This window comes from Panthera pardus, unplaced genomic scaffold (assembly GCF_024362965.1).
Source record: "Panthera pardus isolate Hobbes unplaced genomic scaffold, ASM2436296v1 HiC_scaffold_21, whole genome shotgun sequence".
Lineage (NCBI taxonomy): Eukaryota > Metazoa > Chordata > Mammalia > Carnivora > Felidae > Panthera > Panthera pardus.
Window position 1 is genome coordinate 45,204,288 of NW_026526777.1, and position 13,857 is coordinate 45,218,144.

At 42.0% G+C, this 13,857-nt stretch overlaps 1 protein-coding gene across 1 annotated transcript in view; it reads left to right on the top strand.

Moving 5' to 3' along the window:
- CUNH1orf21 (chromosome unknown C1orf21 homolog) overlaps positions 1-13,857 on the top strand; it is a 235,269-nt gene that overhangs the window by 81,460 nt on the left and 139,952 nt on the right. The gene's annotated exons all lie outside the window — the stretch shown is intronic.

The window sequence follows — 13,857 nt, forward strand, 5'->3', positions numbered from 1 at the left end:
CAGGATTTTGAGGACGATTATGGAGATTTTATACAGAAGCTAGCATTGAAATCAAGTTTTAAATAACCCATAGGACTTAAATAGGTACATGGCACACCAGCCACAGGGCGTCCAGGTAGAGAGCACTGTATGACCGAAAACACAGAGGTCCAAAAGTAGAGTGAGTGAGGATTTATGCATAAGAGAATGAGGTATTTTTTAGGCCTAATAGTTACTTTTTATGTGAATTATAAATTTTCAGATTAAAAAAATACAAACACAATGAACGTAATAATCGTCTTTTAACCTTTGACGATGCAAAGTGACTTTAGAATATCCAGTGCAAAGATTACAGCCTGCCAACTCATGGCCACGTCTGGCTTGCAAGTATGTTTTCTTTGGCTCCCAGAGAATTATAAAGTAAAAAGCGAGGCAGCATTTAAAAAATCAGGATGTTTCACGTAAAATCCCAAATTTCTTCAGAAAATCTCACTATACCGGCTGAAGCAACAGTGGGGTGAGGTAGCAGTTGCCCCTTCAGTCAGGCTGTGGCCTCCAGGGAACTGTTGAGCCTGCTCTTGAACGCAGGTCAAGTCCCCGTTCACGCATTAACGTCACCTACCGGGCCACCTACAGGCGTCCCGAGTTTGCCTAGACATGAGTTTGTTCCTTGGACAGTCAGCTGTGGTTCCGATGCCACATGGCTGTAGCTTAGTACAAAACCTGAGTGAGTGAGGCAGGTGAAGCAGTTCTGCTGAATCACTTCAACAATGATAACCCGCTCCCGGACACGTTCACGGCAGTCCTCTGAACGAGTGCCTCTTCGTCTCTCGTTCAGTAAAGAACCTTGCTGAAATCGTGTTTTCATACAAACAACTGAAGGGCACTGTCCGGTCACTGTCATGTAATTCTGCCAATTTTGGTCCATTGTAGTGGTCGTGTGGGTCCCTGGTGAAGAATTGGTGTGCTGTGGGAAGACTAATGCTCTGCTGAAAGTGGACTAGTATGTAGGGGAGGAGGATTTTGTTTTGTGTCATTTTAAGGAAATGTATTTGTTGCCTGGAACAGATTTACTTCTAGTGGTGACTGCCTGTAAAATTTTGAACGGTGGGGGCGCCTGGTGTCTCAGTCGGTTAAGCATCCGACTTCAGCTGGGGTCCTGACCATGGTTTGTGGGTTCGAGCGCCATGTTGGGCTCTGCGCTGACAGTTCGGAGCCTGCTCGGGATTCTCTCTCTCACTCTCTGCCCCCTCCCTTCCTCAAAATAAATAAGTAAACTTAAAAATAATGAGAGAACATAATCTAGTGTCAAGGATTTATTCGAACTAACTTCTAGATGATATTCTGTGTCGTTATCGTTTTTGTAATAAGCGCTACCATAATGGAACAGCCACCATATGTCAAATATGCAGAAGTATTTAAATTCATTTTCATGGTGAATTTTCACAACAGTTCTATGCTATGAAAGACGTGTCATCCCGATCTTACATGTTTGGAAGTTGAAAGACAGAGAGACTAACTGGTCCCTAGATGCCCAGCTACGAAGCCGTAGACTCAGGTGTCTCTATGCCAGAGTCCCTGTTGCTTTCTCAATGTTGTTCCCACTTGCCTTGCTGCATCCCATCAGCCACTCATTCTTCAGTGCGAAAATGTATTGACTGGCCTGCACACTATGGGCCAAGACCTTTTGCTAACTGCCCTGGAGGATTCAGGGCTGAGTAAGACATAAACCTCCTAGAAAGTCCTTTCTAGGACTTTCTAAGAGGATGAGGAAAATGTTTTGAGGCAGAATAAGGCAAATACCAGAAAAGGAAAACATACATTGTGATGAGAGTCAGGGGCATGGAGAGACTGCCTTAAAAGGTGGGATCAGAGCAGATTTCTTATAGAGGTGACATCTGAACCTGGCCTTAAAGGACCAGAAGAATCTAAGCCTGTCAGATGAAGGGTACCAGAAGGTACTGGATGAGGAAAGGTTAGAGGTAACGTGAGACTTACTCAAGAATTATAAATAATCCAGTTTGAATGGAATATAAAATTTAAGTGAGAGAATTGGCTAGAAAACTTAAGTTAGGGTTAAATTATAGAGAAATTTGAATACCAAATTACAATCTTTGGAAGGATAAACTAAGAGCAAAAACCAGTGATATCTGATATATTGTACTTCTATACAGCCTGGCAGTGAGACCACTTAACCATCCAGTTGGTGATTTAGTTTCAGCTTTTATAGGCGAGGAGGCTTTGATTTTCTAAAGTACCATGTGCGTTTGGCAAATGTTGGCATCTAATAAAGGAACCTTGTATTAGTCACCTATCGCTGGGTATTGGACAACCTCAAGATCTCAGTGGTATTCAACAATGAGCATGTCTTTCTTGATCACGAGCTGGTGAGTCAGCTGGAGTGGCTCTGCTGCACGTCTTTCTCATCTTCCTCCTGGGACCAGCGGGCTGCGTGAGGAGGGGCAGACATGCTCTCTTTCGCAGAGGGTGTAAGTGCAAGCAGTACACAAGATGCCTCTTAACCTTGGGCTTATCTCTGGCACACCCTCGCTTGCACCCACATTTGAGTAGCCAAATAAAGGCACAGGAACAGGCTCAAAGACAAGAGGCAGAGAAATCTATCTGACCACAGTGCATTAGTGACAAGGATGTGGATACAGAGAAGGTCAAGAATTGGGGCTAACATGGGGTGCCTGGGTGGCTCCGTTGGTTAAGCGTCCAACTCTGGATTTCTCCTCAGGTCATGATCTTGCCCCACATCGAGCTCCACGCTCTGCTTAAGATGCTCTCCCTCTCTGTTTACCCCTCACCCACTTGCACGTGTGCTCTCTCTCTCGAAGAATAAATAAATAAATATAAATAAATAAAAGGTTATTTAAAAAAATTAGAGCTAACAATTCAGTCCACCCCAAGCCGACACAGTCATTGTTACGTTTGTGGCTCCACGCAGTCCATGTCATAAAGTGCGTTCGAGACCTCTGCTAGTTTTTTTGTCATCCTCCTGGTACTCATACTGAAGTTTCATCCACTTAGGCATTCATCATCTCGTTACTCTCCAGCGTAAACATTTGTGGGTTTGTGGCATGATGTTAGATAAAGCAGAACAAGGAGGGAGAGAGCTTCTTGAACCGGTCAAGGGAGATAGATTTGGCTAGTCCTGCGGGGCTCTAGGATTGTCAGAGTGCAGTGTGAACCTCAGTGCCTGTATCCCAGATGCGACTGAATGCTTGAGTTTGTCTATGACGAGAGGAGGTCCTATCTGTGTTTCTCCACGTAAATTTTAGTTTGCAGGCAGAGTGAGTGTACAAAATCCCAATATGATCACAGATAGTCACAGGTGAAAAGCAGATCTGGCTCACTTTTAACCGTTTGATATCTTTGTCACCCACTGTTTGTAACTCATTGCCTCCTAAGAAAGAACGCCACACTTAGCAGCCTGAAATAAGCACCGATTTATTACTTTTCGCAATTCTGTAGGGTGCCTGGGCTCAACCAGGTAGCTGCGTTTAGCTGGGAGCTCAGCTGGGCTCAGATGACCAAGAGGGCTTCTAGCCTCTCTTTCCAGCTAGGAAGTCAAACTTTTCACATGGTGGCTGGTTTCTAAGAGAGGAAGTAGAAGCTGTCAGGCCAATGAAGACCTAGGCTCAAAAGTCCAAGAAGTCACTTTTGCCTCATTCTGTTGATTAAAGCAAGTCACAAAACCAGCCCAGAGTCGAGAGAGCTGGACGTCTCCATGTATTGAGCCTGCACCTCTGGGACGGGAGGAATTGGTGGGAGCCATCTTTTGAGACTAGTTACCTCAGCCACTGAGAGAGGCAGTGAGAACCCCATGACTGGATTATATTCCAACCTAGACCGTTATAATCTGCTTTCTAAATCACTGCTCTGTTTTTCACTGAATAAAGTCGCCTCACTCACTTTTTAGAAGCCGTTTTTAAATGTTTTAAAAAAAATGTTATTACTGCTTGTTGTTGAAGAGTTGACAACGTCTGTGAAGGATGGAATATTGGGGATGGCTCTGAAGTATGTCTCTGAGTGTGTATACACACACACCTTCGATCCTTTTCCTAAAGGTGTGAATTTAATTTCATAGCTTCTAAGGACATGCTGGGGAGCATTGATAAACAGAGTATTTTTACAAATGGTAGTTTCCATTTATATGACGCAGTTTGGTCTCCATAATGTTTTGGCTATTTAGGAGATCGATCACGCCAAATGTGCGTGATGGAATATCTGTAGGATATTCCACTGTGGAGGATTGACAAGTGGGCATCTTGACTCCTAGATGTCATAGAATTCAGGAGGTCATTGACAAGGAACTTTATCACTGACATTTACCTATAGACTTTCTTTCACTTTAAATATCGAAGCATAAAAAGTTTCCCATCTAAAGTTGTGCCTCACATACATGTGGCCCTTTCAGAAGTAAAACCCAGACCAGAAAGCTCCATCTCCAGATTGGAATTTTCCTTCCCTCAGTGGTCAGGGCATATGTGAATAGTGGTCAGCAGATCTGCTGAGGTCATTCGGAGGACAGCTGAGCAGATTGCCAAAGCCAGCTTGCATAAAATAAGTGACCAACAGATTCAAGTTATCGTGAACTAGTTAAGCAAGTTCTAAGGAAAGCCAAGTGCTTATTGGATTTCTTTCAACAGGCATTCACTTGGACTATTAAAGTAGGTGCTCACAACAGATTCAGGCCTTATTAGGAAAATTAACATGTCAAACCAGAGATCATTATCTCTTCTGCAACCCACCCCAAGGGGGCAAGCTCTTTACTTATATTGACTTTACTATTTGCCTGAAGGTCACCACCATTCTTCCGGGAAAAGGCTTTAATCTTGAAAAGGCTTTAAACTTGAGGCCTTTGTCTCATCCAGTTTCCAGCTCCTATGACTCTTGTCTCCCCCCAAATCTCTTTCCGGTCGCCACCACAGTTCAGGCTGTTAGGGCCCATAACCCGGAAGAGTGCAGTGCCTTCCAAACTGATTTCCGTTAGCCCCCTTTGTTGTTTGTTTGCTTCTTTGATTTTTTTTTATGTTGTTCATTTTTAACTCTCCGTTTTTTTGTACCGTTGTCCGATTCTGTCAGCTTTTACTGAGTGCTCCTCTGCCCATGTTCATTCTCATGCTCCAGAACTTTTCTTTTGTGCCTCATTCTTAGCCAGTAAAATCCCAGATCCTTAGTGAACATGCAAGACCTCTCAGATGGCTCATACCCACCTTGGCAGCCTTGTTTCATACTCTGTCCCTTCATGTTCCCTGTTCTTCAGCCAGACTGGACAACTTGCCCTGTGACCTCAAACACGCCTTCTGTCTCCCAGGCCCTCTGGTGAGCCATGACCTCTTCTTGGCGTGGGCCTTTTCTCCTGCCTTCATCTTTTTAAATCCTGCTCTTCTTCAAACTTCACCCAAACTTGCATGAAGCTTTTCTAAAACCTTCAGAAAGTATCTCTTTCCTGCCATCTCAGAATACCTTTTTACATACTTATGTATTTGGTTTATTTCTTTATATGTCTCATCTCATTATTTATGTACATGTGTCATCTGTCTTATGAGCTGGTTAGCCCCCTGAAGGCAGCGACTGTATGGTCTTGAGAGGAACAGGGGTTCCCAGAATGCTGGGAGCTGGAGGCAAAGAGATTGTTTGGGGATCAGGTTGAGCCCTGCCTGCACCCAGCTCCCCCACATGACTAGGTGGCCGAGTTTGGCTTAAGGACCAAGAGAGTCTGAAGTTTATAAATATTCCCTTAAGTGGAGGTGTTTGGACTATTGCAATAAATTCTCCCGGAATAGCAATGTAAGACTGAGTGTAAAAGGGAAGCAGTAAGGCAAGATTTTGGCTACTTGGTTTCTTCTAGGCTCTGTATTGCTGTGTAACTTCAATTAAGTTCTGATCCTCAACTGTGTAAATTGGGAACATCTAACAGGATTGTGTGTGTGTGTGTGTGTGTGTGAGAGAGAGAGAGAGAGAGAGAGAGAGAGAGATGGTGTTATCTAATCTGCTACCCATCTAAAATACTATAAGGGCCAACCTCACAGGTTATGGTGAAGATCAAATAAGAGAATATATCACATTCATTCAGAAATTCAAGCAGTTGAAGGCAAAGTAGTAATTCACTCTTTCTGCAGTAATTTCCAATGGCATGAAGTGAAGATTAATTAAAAGGAATCTGTGTTTATGAGACAGTAACAGAATAATGCTACCTGTGTCCCATCCAGTATAGTAGCCACAGGCCACCTCTGTCTGTTAAGCATGGAAAATATGCCTAGTTCTAATTAAGATCTGCTATGAGCATAAAATACATAGAGGATTCTAAGGACTTAGTATAAAAAAGAGGGGTGCCTGGTGGCTCAGCTGATTAAGCTCCGACTCCAGCTCAGGTCATGATCTCATGGCTTGTGAGTTTGAGCCTTCAGTCGGGCTGTATGCTGATAGTTTTGGATTCTGTGTCTCCCTCTCTCTCTGCCCCTCCCCTGCTCATACTCTGTCTCTCTCTCTCCCCCAAAAATAAAGAAACATTTTTAAAAACGAGTATAAAATAGCCCATTAATTTTTATTAATTGCATGTTGAAGTGATATTTTGTATATGTTGGGTTAAATAAATTATATTACTCAAATTAATTTCATCAGTTTCATTTTGCTCATTTAATGTGGCTACTAGAAATATTTAAAGTATGTCCGAAACTTGCATTGTCTTTCTATTTGGTGGTGCTAATTTAAGTCACTGAAAGGTAGGGTTGGTATTTAGGGCTCCCTTTCCTTCCCAGTTTCGGCTTTGGGGTTTACTTATTCTGGAATCCAAGAGAAAAGGAGTTAGTTAGGCTGAGACAGCAGCCTCATTTTCTGCTTCGACTCTCCATAGGCGGGACGTGCACTCTAGGGGAGCAGGCTGTTGGGGTACACAGGACAGCTAAGAAGGCAGAGACAGGGAAGCAGCTTGGGAGGTGAGGAAGAGCAAAGTCTCTAACTTGCTCATCTCTCTGCACTAATTAGTGGTAGTCTTTAATTTAGCTCCCTCTCAAGTAACTTCTTTTGCTGGCCTAGGGAAGCTTGTGTTGACTTCTGAAGTTATTTCCCAAAGGTCAGAGAGGAAATCTGCACCCCCCCCCCCTTTTTTTTTTTTTTTTTTTTTTTTGGTTTTCATTAAGTTGATAAAGAACCTTAAGAGCAGGAGAACGGTTTGATGGGTTTGTACTAGAGCCGGGCCATACTCTGAATGAAAATGTAAGTCAAGATGAATGAGGAACCTGGCCCTGAATATTGTCTTTGAAGACCCCACGGTGTTTTGAGCTGAGCCTCAGAAAGGTCGCAATGGCTTCAAGTGCACATGAAGCTCATGAAATTATAGACGTCAGCCCACCTTGGCCAGGAGTTTTCACCACACTCTTCCAAAGTACGAGTGCTTAGCCCGGCACCTGACTCAGGGGAGGTGCTCAAAGTGGCTTAGTTTCATTTCCTTCTTTTAGACAGTTGCTGGGCCATTCTGACAGGTTCTTGCCTCTTTGACACGAGACAGCCTTAACCGTCAGCACTCGTAGCAGTGGTTGTGAGTTCTCGCACTAGCTGGAGCTTGTTCCAAGTTCCCCCCTTCTTGTGTTGCCTTTGGCAAGTAACTTAACCTCATTAGTGCCCGCATTTTCTCCTCTGTGTTGCAGGGGAGGGGGATAATAATGGAATCCAGCACTTGGAGTTGCATGGAGGGTCAGATAAACTTCACTGGAAAGCGCTTAGAACATTGTCTGCTGCCTAATTAGCACTCAAGCATCAATTACAAATATGAATAGATTTGCCCCACCTCTTCATTCTTGCCCCTCAGCCACCTCAAAATAAACACTGCCAGAATGTTCCATGGTGCAGAATTTAATCTAGCTGAGGTAGAGTCAGTCTGAATTTCTCTTTGGAAGAATTTCCTGTAACAGAAAGTCAAGAAATACTCTTGTTTCTACATTTAAAAAAAGAAAAATCCAAGTGTATTTTTCCTTCCCTTGCCATTGATATCAGGAACCTGTTAATGTTATATATAGGGAGAGAGAAGTGAAAAGTAGGGCCATTTGCCACTTACTGCTTCAGGGCAGCCTGACTGCAAGACGAGGGAGCCTCTGAGTTCACAGACACTAGTGACAGGGGCATGCTTGCTGAGCTCTTGGTGGGGTCCCTCCGGTTTTATGTCTAGAGGGTTTCCTTCAGTTGCTCTCTTGGCCCTCTGGGTGCCTGGTCTTCTGTGCAGCTGCCTGGAGCCCTTCCTCAGGCAGAAAATAAGAACGTTCTCTGCTGTCAGTGCAGAGCCTACTTCAGATCCTTTGTCTCTGTCTCTCTCTCTCCCTCTGCTTGTGCTCTGTCTCTCTGAAAATAAATACATAAACTTAAAAAAAAGGAGAAGAAGAAAGAAAGAACTTGGCCCTGGAGAAGGCAGTGGAGATGCTTCTGGTACCTTCCAGTGAAAGGCACAGAGGACTGGAGCCCCAGGCAAGGCTTGTTCTTTGCTGGGGGAAGTTCTCATAAAGTGACTCAGCAGCAAGAGAGAAGGTGGGAGGGTTTCTTTTACCCATAGCACGTCTCCTCTGAGTTATTTTCTCCTGAGTGACATCACAGAATTCAGAAATTCAAAACAATGGCTTCTTCCCAGAATCCTGGCTAATGTGGCAGAAAGGATGTGTTTTGCCATAAGCACCTGCCTGGAACCGCCCTCCTGACAGCACCTCTCTGATGCTTAGACCTCGTTTAGGACCTGGCTCTCCTCTCCAGAGACCAGCACAGCACCTTCCGTCTGCACCCGGAGCCTGAAGTGTGGCTGTTTCTTTTGCCCCTGAGTTATTATATGAAAAGCACAACTATGATACTCATGTTTTACAGTTTCTATTGTTATCTCCATTTGATACAAAAGGAAAATGAAGCCAAAAGCCATGCCAGTTCACTTAACTAAGGAAGCAGGACTGTGGCTAGAACTGAGGATGTAGACTCTTGACTCTAAGGGAGAACCCCCTCTTGGGAGTAAGATGTGTCTTTGCTATTAAATCTAAACCAGCCTCTGCTCAGGAGTCATTGGTAACTGGCTGCTTGAGCTTAGCCTGAGCTTTTAATTGAGAAGGTCTGAAGACTCTATTGTTGTATTTAGGGCTATTATCAGTAGCCCTGCAATTCACTGTGGTGCTGAATGCATGGGCCTGAGATCTGGCAAAGTGGTTTCAAATCCTGGCTCAGCCACTCACTAACGTGTAACTTGCCAAATCACTCTCCTTGCCTCAGTTTCCCCATCTGTATAATATGGGGAGAACTAGTACTTAAGCTGTCTTCAGAGGACTTTTATGAGACTTAATGTATCAGTGTATGTAAAGCCCTAAGAATAGAACTTGCCACATAATACGCACTGGGGTGAGTGCCATTCATTAATATCATCACCATATTAGCAGCCTTAGTTTCCCGTAATTATGCTGGGGGGTTGGGGAAGCATAACCCATTGATTACAGATGTGTAATTCTCCAATTTTTAAAAGTTTATCAGTTATCCACATAATACTTATCTTTTTATTTTCTATTTTCTTAATTAAAAAAATTTTTAATGTTTATTTATTTTGAGAGGGAGAGAGAGAGAGCAGGAGTTGGGGATGGGGCAGAGAGAGAGGGAGACACAGAATCTGAAGCAGGCTCTAGGCTCTGAGCTGTCAGCACTCACTAACTAGGAGATCATGACCTGAGCCACAGTTGGATATTTAACCAACTGAGCCACCCAGGTGCCCCTATTTTGTATTGTAAAATATTTGTATTCCTGTAATTTGTGCTTTTTCCATTTTGTCCTAGATCAGCTTCTGTTCTGTATAAGATGTGCATGTGTGTGACCAGGTGTATGTCTCTAAATCAGAAGATGAAAGTATATGATTTGAGTGGTGAATATAATATTATGCCCTATTTCTATAAAAGCGTGGTTTTAAAAAAATAGTCCCTTCATAGAAGTTAACACGTAAAGGAGCCTGGGTGGCTCAGCCACTTAAGCTTCCAACTCTTGATTTCGGCTCAGGTCATGATCTCAAGGTTTGTGGGTTTGAGCCCCGTCTCTGGCTCTCTGCTGATGGTGCAGAGCCTACTTGGAACACTTTCTTTCTCTCTCTCTCTCTCTCTCTCCCCCTCCCTCCCCCACTCTTGCATTCTCTCTCAAAATAAATAAACTTAAAAAAAATAACTTTGTTTAAAGAAAAAAGAAGTTAGGGGCTCCTGGGTGGCTCAGTCAGTTAAGCATCTGACTTCAGCTCTAGTCATGATCTCACAGTTGTGGGTTTGAGCCCCACATCAGGCTCTGTGCTGACAGCTCAGAGCCTGGAGCCTGCTTTTTAGTCTGTGTCTCCCTCTCTCTTTGCCCTTGCCCTGCTTGCATTCTCTCTCTCTCTCTCTCTCTCTCTCTCTCTCTCTCTCTCTCTCTCTCAAAAACAAAAATAAACATTAAAAAAAAGAAAAATAAAAAAAGTTAACAAACATAAATCTGTGTGTGTGTGTGTGTGTGTGTGTGTGTGTGTGTGTGTGTGAGTGCACACGTGTGTGCAGTAGAGTATAGCATTTTCCTACTCTTGGGTTTATCATGCACAGTGAGGATGTTTATAGAAAAAGAACATTTCTTTGTGAAGCACTGTAGAGAGGCCAAGAGCCAACAGACACAGTTGATGCCCTCAGTGATTGTAATTGAATAAGTGCATCCATAACTAACTGAAATATAAAGATGTACAAATTAGATACTATTTTAATTCACATTCTATTCTTCAAAAATACTTTGTTATTTATAAGTCTAATATTAAAAATTGAATTCCTTAACTCCTTTCTCCATATTAGAGCTTTTTAGATGAATCTAAAGACTGAACTGTAAAATACGAAACCGTAAAAGTACTATAAAAAATATGGATGGAAAAAAAATACCAGTGAGTGTTTTTATAGTCTTAGGTTTGTAATGCCACAAAATCCAATGCCATAAAAAAAGTTGATAAATCTAACTGCATAAAATTCTCTGCACAGCAACAAACAAACCACCCTTAACTAAGTTAAGAGACAAATGTCAGATGGAGTGACATTAATATTCATAACATAGATAAGGTTAATATGATTAATATAAAAAGACTCTTAAATCTATAAGGAAAGAATGAACAGTTCAGTTGAAAAATGGACAACATTGGGGTGCCTGGGTGGCTCAGTCAGTTGAGCATCTGACTTCGGCTCAGGTCATGATCTCGCGGCTCATGAGTTCGAGCCCCGCATGGGGCTCTGTGCTAATAGCTCAGAGCCTGGAGCCTGCTTCAGATTCTGTGTCTCCCTCTCTCTCTGCCCTCCCCCAAGTCTCTCTCTCTCTCTCTCTCTCTCTCTCTCAAAATATAAATAAACATTAAAAAATTTTTTTTAAATGGACAGCATTTGTGACCAGGCAATTAAAAAATATATACAAAAGGCTAATAAACATGCAGAAAGATACTTAGCTTCTTAGAAATCAAATAAATCACACCAAAGTAAACAGAACAAGACCTTTTTCATCACTCAGATTGGCAGGAACAGGCATCTGTCTCACACTATAACTGGGAATTTTGAGGGAGCACCAAATAATTATGTATGTATGTATATATGTATACGTATGTAGATGTATGTATGTACATATGTATGTATATATGTATATATACATACATATGTACATACATATATATACGTATATATATATACATATATATACGTATATATATATATACGTATATATATGTACGTGTATATATATGTATATATATATATATATATGTATATATATAACGTAAATGACCATGCCCTTTGCCCCAGCAGTCCTACTCCTAGGAATTTGTCATAAACAGGTAATTGGACGAGCATACAAACCTGTATGCTTCAGGGTTTTTCCCACTGATGAAACATACATCAGATACAGCTATTAAAGATCAAGGCTCTGTACTTATGGAGATAAGAAAAGATCTACAACATGTTAATAAATGAAAACAGTAAACGGTTTTACATAGCATCATAGCATATCTTGTTTGTAGAATTTATTTGTTTAAAATCTATATAAAATTTTGTGCAGGTGTATTTAAAAATGTATTTGGGAAGTCTGTTCACCAAAACATTAACAATGGCAAGTCTATTGTGAAGTCTCAGGTGATTCTTAATTTCTTCTTTGTATTTTCCTGTGTGTACTTTGAATCTTTTATGGTCAACATGTATCATTCAATACCACTTAGTATTTTGATAAATAGAATTTTATGTTTCCATCTTCTGAAGACCTACAGTTGTGCTTTCAGGACAATGTGACATCTATCCCATAGGAGAAAGCCCCAGGGCAACAGGGATTAGCCTAATAGACTTGTTTGCCCGGGTAAACAGTTGGAGTCTGATCATGGGCGCTTGTCAGCTAGCAATTCTTTCTGTCTACTAAGCACTTACTGACTTTGGTGCTGTGCTAGGCACTGAGACTATTAGATAAATGTGGTCCCTGCCTTTTAGGAACTGATACGATGCAACAGATGGGCATCTCAACAGAAAAAAAAAAAAAAATGTCAGTATCATATGATGATCCTGCAAAAAGGCCTGTTATCCCAGGAGTAGAAGACACTTTAAAGAGAACGATGAAGATCTCAGCTGAGTCTTAAAAGATGAGTAACAGACAAAAAAACAGAGGGAGGGCAGGAGTGAGAGACTGAGAGACAGTGAAAAGGCTCACGGGTACATTGTGCATCAGGTGTGTTGAGGGAAGACTGGGAAGCTTTACCAACCCGGTGAGGAAATAACTTTAGGGAATCTCACATCAGGACAGATGTTTTAGATATTTGGAAATTTTACACTGTAATTTTTTCCAAAACACTGAGAAGCTGACACAGGAATCATAATTATGTCAGAGATCAGACAATTGGCTAGGAATTTAGAAAACAATGGACAGAAAGTCTAGAAGATTTGATGCTAATTCCTTAAGCTGTCGAAGCGGTTAGCCTCACTTCAGTTTTAATAATTATAGATCCTGAAACACTACTGCCAGAATATCGCCTCGCATACATGTTAAGACTATACTATCCTTTTTTTTTTTTAAAGACTGTGTTATCATTAAAACACCATCAAACCAGCTGAGACAGAATTTGATGGTGTGGTGTTTGTCCCATGTAGGAATCGGAGCATGACTCTGTTATTTATTACTGCACACTTGTGGTATCTCCAGAGTAGATTCTACATACATCACATGTCACACATAAATTCTTCACATGGGATGAAATAAGAAATACAAAAACATGGCAATAGTTACTCTCAGAAGCATGAAGGAACTTGTTGCTACAGATAAGCCCTATGTCTTTGCCCCACTCTTAGAGGGGAGGATTGGGATACAGTGGGAGGTAGCAATGTCCATCCCCCTGGAACAGAGCAAGATTAGGTCTACCATTCACTCACCCACCCATTCTTCCTAAGAGTCCAGCTGTTAAATATTTCTAGTTGAGGGGCGCCTGGGTGGCTCAGTCGGTTAAGCATCCGACTCCAGCTCAGGTCATGATCTCAGGGTTTGTGGGTTTGAGTCCCGTATCAGGCTGTGTGCTGACAGCTCAGAGCCTGGAGCCTGTTTCAGATTCTGTGTCTTCCTCTCTCTCGCTGCCCCTCCCCCTGCTCACACTCTGTCTTTGTCTCAAAAATAAATAAACATCAAAAAAAATTAAAAAAATATATTTCTAGTTGAGTAGTTAGTGATCATAAATTGGTGTCACAGTTTAATTGTGTTTCTGATAACAGCATTCCAAACAGTGAGGAAAATTGCTTCATCCTATTAAGTAACTCCTAAAGCAATAATCCTCAATCAGTGGTTGTTGATTGGCCAGTTACGAGGTTAGAATGGTGCCAGTTGAATCAGTGTTTATGAACAGGACCC